Source organism: Quercus robur, chromosome 2 (genome assembly GCF_932294415.1).
Source record: "Quercus robur chromosome 2, dhQueRobu3.1, whole genome shotgun sequence".
NCBI classification, from domain to species: Eukaryota; Viridiplantae; Streptophyta; class Magnoliopsida; order Fagales; family Fagaceae; genus Quercus; species Quercus robur.
Window position 1 is genome coordinate 47,620,219 of NC_065535.1, and position 9,332 is coordinate 47,629,550.

The window sequence follows — 9,332 nt, forward strand, 5'->3', positions numbered from 1 at the left end:
AGGAAGCGCCATGTTAGATTTTTGTGCCGAAAACCCCATAGAAGAAGAAAATGGTAAAGAAGATTTCCTGGATAAGGATATTTTTGATATTGAACTAGGGGCATGGAAGATGTATTTTGATGGAGCTAACCAATATGGAAATGGGATAGGAGTACTTTTGATAACCCCCGATGGATCTCACATACCTTTGGCAGTCAAGTTGAACTTCGAGGCAACTAACAACATATCAAAATATGAGGCTTGTATTGCTAGAATGGAAGCTCTTCAAGAGTTAGGGGTAAAGGAGGCAGAAATATTTGGAGATTCAACTTTGGTCATAGCCTAAGAATAAAGATTATGGAAGGTAAAGGAAGAACACTTGAAGCTTTATCAGCAATATTTGAAGTAATATTTAGAGGATTTGACCAAAACTTTTGACAAGATTGAATATAATATCATACCTAGAGTTCGGAATCAGTTTGCAGATGCCTTAGCTACTTTAGCCTCAATGGTTGAAATACCTAAGGGAGTATGGACACGACTCTTAGAGATTGAATAAAGCTATGTGTTGGTACACAAGGAGAATGTAGAGTCTTCATTTTTGGCAATAAAGGAGAAAGGAATCCCTTGGTATTATGACATCATGAAATTCCTAGAATTGGGAGTATATCCTGACGGTGCCTATAAGAGAGAATGTCGTTCATCAAAGGATTTGTGATCCCTACATGAATGGAAAGATGTTAGCAAAGAAGATTCAAAGGATGGGATATTATTGGAATACGATGGAAGTTGATTGTGTGGACTTCGTGAAGAGTTGTCACGACTGCCAAACAAATGCAACCTTAAACCATGTACCACCTAGTGAGCTATACAGCGTGACCTCTCCATGGCCTCTCTCAATATGGGGCATAGACGTGATTGGAAGAATAGGCCCTAAGGCCTCAAATGGACACGAGTGCATCCTAGTGGCGATTGACTACTTCACCAAGTAGGTAGAGGCAGCCTCCTACTTTGTACTAAAATCCAAGCATGTAGCTCGATTCATAGAGAACAACATCATTTATTGGTTTTAGGGTACCACAAGAGATCATCTCGGATAACGGTTCCCATTTTGAAGGGGAAGTTCAAAGAATCATGGAGGTGTACAACATTGAGCAACACAAGTCTTCACCATACTAACCACAGTCCAACGGGGCCGTAGACGTAGCCAATAAGAATATCAAGTATATCCTAGCCAAGATGGTAGATACATACAAGGATTGGGTCGAGAAGCTTCTATTCGCCTTATGAGGTTATAGAACTTCTATCCATGCATTAACTGGGGCAACCCCCTACTCTTTGGTTAATGAGAGTGAGACAGTGCTTCTTATTGAGGTAGAAATACAACCTTTGAGGGGACTGGTAGAAACTAGGGTCCTAGAAGAAGAATGGATGAGGGAAAGATTTAAACAGTTGGCTTTGATAGATACAAAGAGAACTAGAGCACAATACCATGCACAGGGTTATCAAAAGAGGATTGCTCAAGCATTTAACAAGAAGGTGAAACCTAGAAACCTTAAGGAAGGAGATCTAGTCCTAAAGGTACTTAGAGATGAGACTTTCGATTTGAGAGGAAAGATGAAGCCAAGATGGTCTTGGCCTTTTATTATCAAGAAAATCATGTTAGGAGGTGCTATAAAAATTACAGATTTAAATGGGAAAGAGATTCTTCGTTCAATTAACCTAGATAGACTTTGAAAGTATAACATTTGAAAAAGCAAAAGGTAAAGCCTACTAGGTTGAAAACCCGAAAGGACGGCCTAGGCAAAAATTATGGCAAAGAAACTTCGCTATGTTGAAAACCTACAAGGGTGATCTAGGCAAAAGATAGGGAAAAAGACCATGGGCATAGCAAAAATTCCCATAAGGACGTCATGGGCAAAAGTTACATGGTAAAGAAAAAAGAAAAGAAAAAGAAAGAAAAAGGAAAATAAAGACAATAAGCAAAGATAATAGATTCTCATATTACTCAAATTAAAAGATTATAAATTTTTTTCATAGGCAATTTGGAACATTCCAATCCTTTATTAAATTCAAAAGAAAAGACATGAGAATCATAAAGTGTAGAAAAGTAAAATTTGGGGCATATCAAGGTAGTCACTCAGTCCTCTTCCTTTAGTTGGACTTCCTGTAATCCTTCTCTTCCCTACGGACCGACCTCATGTCAGTAGTCAACCAAGCTTTGTATCCTAAAGTAGGATGGAGAAACTGAGGGAAATGGATGTCCTTAGCCACCATCCTCTTCAACCAAGTCTCACAAATTCTACCCAAGATCCTATTAGTAAATGCCAAGGTATAGAAGATGCCATCATCACTAGGACCTCCTTGGCGATCGCCAAATTGTCTTGCAATACGACATGTGGAGTAGGAAGAGCAATAGTGAAGCCCAACCAAAGGAACATAGTTGTCTTTGAAAACACGGTTGACCATGTCTATAATACGCCACCATTCCACCACCCATTGGATCCCTAAAGGGGAGAGACATTTCAGGAGCTCAATAAATTAATCAAATATTTCAGGAGACTGTAGACACCACATTTTGTACCCCTTACAACTCGGACCTTCGTTCCACAATGATGTTGGAATTCTAAAGTCCAAGTTTGGTTTGGGGCCCAATCAAATTGAAATTGACTTGAGGAAGATATTTTAGGAAAAATATAACTCTTTTACAAATAACATAAGCTATTTTTGAAAAATAAAGACAAAACAAATCCTGGGGCATGTGTATGCGTACACGCGTATGTGCATGCATGCTCAAGCTCTACGTACGCATGCTTCATGCATGCGTATGCATACACGGGCATGCGTATGCATACACTGGCATGCGTACACATGTTAGGGTTCTAGAAACTATAAAAGACAAGCATTTTTGCCTTAAAGATGGATTTTGAATGAATCCACATTGTTTGGGAGCCGTTCCAAACCCCTATTTTCTCACTATATAAAACCATACATAGTTGCTTTTCAAAACACAGAGAAAATCCTAAAGGAAAAATACAAGATTCTCTAGAAATAGTGAATCAAAGAGGGAATTTTTCACAAAACATCCTTAAGTCAATTTTTTTTTGATTAAGGCCTTTTTGGCCTTGATCTTGGAGTTTTAAGATTACTAATCACTTTTGTATTTGATTATGAATAAATTTGACTGAGGAGAACGGTCAAAATCAAGCCAAAGAGCTTTTCTTTTGAGTATAAAGTTTCTTACCTCTTTTCTTTTATTTTTCTTTGTTTTGATCTTTATTTTTGTTTCTGTTGCTTATTTTTGTGTTATAATATGTTTACTTAGTTTAGGTTTTCATTATCTTTTGATGTAAAGCATATTAGGTTGTAAAATTTATAGTTTTACTTCTAACCTTTTCTGTGTTTTTGGATTAGGTTTTAGGGTAAGTATGTGTACACATGCCTTCTGCATGTGCATGCATACTCAAAGTATGTGTATGCATACAACTGGGCTGCGAACACAAGCCCTATGTATGCACACATATACTCAAGTCTAGAAACCCTAATCCAATCCCTTCAGCTTCTGTTTCTTCATTTCTCTTATATAATATGCCTCTACCTTGTTCCACTTTATGCTTGTAAGTCTCTATTTCTTTGTTTGTTTGTTTGATTGTTCTTCATATGCTAGATTAGGGTTCCTTTAATGTTTTCTTTTTTTTTGCCATGAACACACATTCATATGACCATGTATTGATGCATAGGTGCTGTGGTGGAGTGAGCTAAGTCATGCATTCACATGAACATGCATCTAGTTGTGGATATGATGTATATTAGACGTGCAATCTAGATTTGCTATGAATATGTGAACATGTTGTTTTAATCCTACCATGCCTAAGTTTCTGCCTTGATTTGATATATACATGTTTCTATCTTGGATATAATGGATGCTATGTGTGATAGATGTATGCTAGGTTTGATATGAGTTGCCATGATAGATGTATGTTAGGGTTTGGGATGAAATGCCATGTTGATTGCTAGATGTATATTAGCATGTGTGTGAGCCTAGAATGACAATGTTGAATATGCCTTTAACAAGATTAAGACGCAAGACACAATGAGCAGAAGCCAACCCACGAGTCGGACGGTCATAGGTGCGTAACACCTTCCCAAGCTGTACCTAAACTTTGAAGCCATATTCTGGTAGTAAGATTAGTCCTTCCACAAAGGGCACTATATATATGATTCCTAGACCTAATCCAGGTGGTGACTCCATCTCTTTTCTCCGCCCCAGTCCACTCGGCCGAGGCATACTCCCCCCCATTGCCCTCACAGACATGCATGCCATTTATGGCAAGAACCTTGAGGAATAGTAGTTTTCCAAGACATGGCAAATGTACACATCTTGTACAATGTTCTAGAAAAATTTGAAAGAGATCATAAATAAAGAATTGAATCTTGCATCCATGATAGTTACATATATGCACAACGAAACTTCATGTTTTGAGACCATTAAGAACATCTTCATGTTTACTGTCACTTTGCCAAACCAAACTCAACGACTGGAGATTTTGTTTCCCAATCAAATTTACATTTTTGGACTCCTTTAAATTTCTTACATTATCAAGTTCCTTTATTAACAATTGGTTTCAAAGTTTTAGTTCTTTTAGATCACTTATTTGATAACCATTTTTCTTGCCAACAATGAAGAAGCTCAGTGATTTGAGGCAAGATAATTTTCCCATTCCTTTAGGCATATTAGTAAGAGAATCAAAACAAGTGATGCAAATATAGATAAGGTTTTTCATGTGCATCATTGTTAGGGATATATTTTATGTAATTGGCTAATCCTCTAACAAAATTCATTTTACTTGTAATTGGGTAGATCTAGGATGGGTTTAAGACTTCAAGAAACATGTTGTTCAAGTCAAGTGTTAAAGCCATGAAGATCTGACCAAGAAACAAATGAAGAAGAGATGTTCATTAAAGCTTGACAGATACCCCAACAGAAACAGTATCTATCGAGATTTAAGCATTTAGAAGGACCTATCACCCAGTGGGGTTTTGCCTTGTGAGAGGTTTTCCACATTAGTCAACAAATCACCATGACAATTCATTTTTCCCTGCACTTTAGTTTATTTGGTAATTTGTGTGTGCCTCCACAATTTACCTTAGATACAACAGTAGATGATGATAACTCAACCTTAAGGCAGACAAGATAGATTCTCACCTTTTCTCGTATTGATTTTCAAATGCAATCACTTTCGACAATTGAGATTGAGAGTAAAAAATACAAAAATTCCAATCTAATCTTTTGGATAAAAAATTCTTCTAACCTTTTAACTTTGTAACTTTTTAAATTTAAGAAGAGATAAAATTGTTCACTTTTCAAAATTTAAGAGACTAAATTCAAATTTTATAATTAACCACCAAAATCCAACTTATCCTTTTGTCATTTTTAAAAAAAAAAAAAAAAAAATCATTTTGTACACTTTCTTGGGGGATTCTAGCATTTTGCCCTTATTTATTTATTTTTTTTTAATTTAACAATATGTCCCAATTTTGAAACTATTTAGGTCCATGTCCATGTTTTGAAACTCGATTTGATTTGTAGAAAATCAAGTATGGGGCGATCAAACTTAAAAAAAAAAATTAAAAAAAAAAAAAAAAAACTTGCATGGAACTTGAGTTCCATTTAAAATGCCACTATAGAACTCCCTGAACGCAGCTATAGGTATGGGGAGATCAAACTTAAAATAAAAAATAAAAATAGAAAAAGAAAAAAAAAGAAAAAAAATTGCATGGAACTCAAGTTCATGGAGCTCAAGTTCCATTTAAAACACCACTATAGGACTCTCTGAACGCAGCTATAGGTATGGGGTGATCAAACTTTAAAAAAAAAAAAAAAAAAAAAATTGCATGGAACCCAAGTTCATGGAGCTCGAGCTCCATTTAAAACGCCACTATAGGACTCCCTGAACGCAGCTATAAGTATGGAACTCGAGCTCCATGAACTCAAGTTCAACAAATTTTTTTTTTTTGGCATAACTCGATTTTAAACCAATCGAGTTTTAGATTGAAACTCGATTTATTAAAATCAAGTTTCAAAACAGAGGCATGAACCTAAATAGTTTCAAAATAGGGACATATTGCTAATTTTTTTTTAAAATAAGGGCAAAATGCTAGAATTCCCCACTTTCTTGGACCAATTTATCCAATTCAACGGGAACCCATATTGCTTAGGCCCCAAATATTTCCGACCCAACTAACAATAAATATATTCCATGACTATCAGAAATGTTATTTATTTATTTATTTTTAAATGGTTTTTTTTTTTTTTTTAGCAAAGAAAGTGTGGGGTTTATTAATAATGTTAGTACCACACATTTTATCACAATTAGTCATGGACCCATGCACTGCGCGGGAATAGATAATTATTTTGTAATTGTGGTATAATGTATAATTTGTTTTCTAAAATTTATTGAAGATAATTTGTTTTCCCTAAAAATTAAACAATTTCTAAAATTATTTTTCATCCTTCTATCTCTACAAAGATATCATTATATTATTTTAGTGTAGTGTTTGATTGATCTTATTCCATCATGAGCTGGTTCATATTCTTTGAAATTACTTTATAGTGTGCTATGTTTTTCCAAAAATTTTCTCTACAACTAAACTTTTTAAGTTTCAAATAAATTATTCAAATTCTTTATTCTTTTAAAAGAGATTATCATGATAATTAAAACTTATAACAAAATTACTTTTTAATATTACTCAAATAATTGATAGACACATTCAAATGCATAGCCAATATTGTTTGTTGATATAAATTCAAATTCTCACTTCCAAAATAGCTAAGTACTAACTCAAACCAAAGTTATAAGAGAGGGAGAGAGAGAGAGAGAGAGAGAGAGTACTTGTATTGGAGAACTCAAAAATACAACACCATAACGTATTAACCTAAAATAGAGTTATAAAAAAAAAATACAATGTTTCATCAACCTAATGTAGAGTTGCAAGAAATAATAAAAAATTTTAGAGAGAGTGTCACGCCCCAAACCCAAAAGGATTCAAAGCATGAGAAATACATCCCAAATGTATCTATAGATTTTTCCTTATCAAGAATTCAAACTATAGGAGATCTTTCTTTTCCTTTCTTTTCCATAGGATAAGATTATATAACCATACTAAAATCTCCACATTACAAGTCAGAGCTCTATAACACATTTGCGAACAATAACTAAAAATCATGTGTCTCCATATAATACAGGAATATATAACAAATCTACAACTGGACTACACAAAGTCACAATCTTATCAAGGGTAAGGAACCTTAACATTGAGTCTAGGCCTACCACGCCTAAGGCTAACAAACATCAATTGCCCAACCTCCTATAGAATTAATCATGGCCTCGTTGAACATAGCAAGATCGAGTCACTAACCATTTACAGCACAGTCTCCAAATTTAACATAGCACTCTAATCATCACCAAAGAAGGAAGCTCCATACCTAAGATATAGCTAATTGATTTGAAAAACTATTAGATGGTAGGATGAGCTAAAGCCCAATAAGTAGCATAATTAATGAGGGTGAGGGAAATGCAAGTTTCATGATGATGAACAATTTGCAAAGAACATTTCAATTTGGGAAATTTCTAACTGAATATTGTAAGATCATTTTCAATAATAATACGACAAGAATGATTAAGTAATGAAACACAAAGTTTCTCAAAATAAATATCATGAAACTATATACTATAATTTGTGAGCACTAACAATATAATTCCAAAGCCAAAAAATCTAACATAAGATAATTTATAACAAATATACCACACAACCACATAGACCGGTCAGGGGATCCACCCATTCACAACTGGCATGATATTGTCCTCCCTGGTATGCAATCCCTTGGCCCCATGGGCAGCAACCTCACCCACACACAATCAAGGAACCTTTTCCCCCTATGGGCAATAGGGAAGAATGTGTCATCCGAAGGAAAGGGCATTGAATTTCTTATCAATTTTTCAAATAATACAAAACAAGATAAGCACCTTTAAATTTTCCAATATACCATAAAATCCATGAATTCCTTATTGAAGATTAAATCAAAGATGCTCATATTTTCCATGTCAACAATTCATGCATTTCCCCATATGCAATACCAAATATGATGCACTTTTCATAAATAGTCATATACATTTAAGGTTACGACACAATAGTTATTAGGAAAATATAGCTTTCATAAGTAGTTTCCAAAAATGTGTCTAACCCAAAAACAATGTTTATGCAACATGGTTATTTTCCAAAACTCCCATTAAAAAGCTACTTACCTTGCAACCCACAAAAAGTCTAATTCTCCAAGCTCCAAAGGAGATTAGCTAGAACCTAAACAATATGAAGCAAACCTATCACAATAAGCATAAAGCTTGAAATTGTATCTAGCTACAAATTAGGAATTGCCAAATAAGCACTTGATTAGGCAAGCCTAGTTTTTAACCTCGCAACTAATATTTTCCATTTCCAAAGTTTCTCAACCATATAAGGCATAAACTCCCATTATACTCATGAATCATTCAAGTTATTATCTCTAACATAAAAACCTCAACAATTTATAAGTACTTCCCACAGTATTTACACCGCATCAACAAGAAACCCATGATACCAAAAATCATCATATCCACCAAGACAAACAATTTGAGTCCTTAACTAGCTCTAAATAATTAATAAAAATTGTATTCACTAGTTATTTCATATTAAAAAGCCAAAACTCCCAAATCTTCACCACTTAGATAACCACCATTATAAAAACTATAAACCCAGTCATCAAATAATTTCACCAATACAAAACCCATACATATAAACAAATGAATATTACTTCCAAAGCCCAGAAATCACAAGAACATCATTACCAAAGTTTAGATTAAAATAACCTCAAGCAAAAGCATAAAACCCACCAAAAAGATTAGAAACTTTTACCTCAAATAAAAGATATGAAGATGCTTAGAGGTTCTTAATGATTTTCCGGTGATCTTGCTGGAAAAATGATGGTGGAGATGGTGTGGAGTGGCACCGGTGGGAGAGTGTGGGAAATGAGTCTATGTGTTTAAGTGAAGAGAAAAGAAAGAAAACAAAAGGAAGAACAGGGATGGCTAGCCAAAAGAGAGAAAAGAGATAGTGTGAAAATGAGTGGTGGAGAATGGTGGGTAGGTAGGGGGCACGTGTGACACTAAAAAATCTAACCTTAACTTTTTTTTTTCTTTTTAATAAACTTGGGCCGTTACAGAGAGAGAAAGAGAGATTAGATAAGAAGAAAAAGAGTTAAAAAATATAGTAATAAATACCAAATTATCATAATCATGTTATGTAATAGAATAACA

At 34.5% G+C, this 9,332-nt stretch overlaps 1 long non-coding RNA gene across 2 annotated transcripts; it reads right to left on the reverse strand.

Annotated features, from left to right (window-relative positions):
• Positions 1-2,013: 2,013 nt before the first annotated feature.
• LOC126713806 (uncharacterized) lies at positions 2,014-9,126 on the reverse strand. 2 transcript variants are annotated; one of them, XR_007651439.1, is made up of 4 exons: positions 8,932-9,126; positions 8,286-8,340; positions 7,786-7,916; positions 2,014-2,486 (listed from the first exon to the last, which is right to left on the reverse strand). It is a non-coding gene; the product is annotated as an uncharacterized LOC126713806 (long non-coding RNA). The 2 variants fall into 2 exon arrangements; XR_007651438.1 differs by lacking the exon at positions 2,014-2,486 and having other exon boundaries at positions 6,865-7,916.
• Positions 9,127-9,332: the final 206 nt, after the last annotated feature.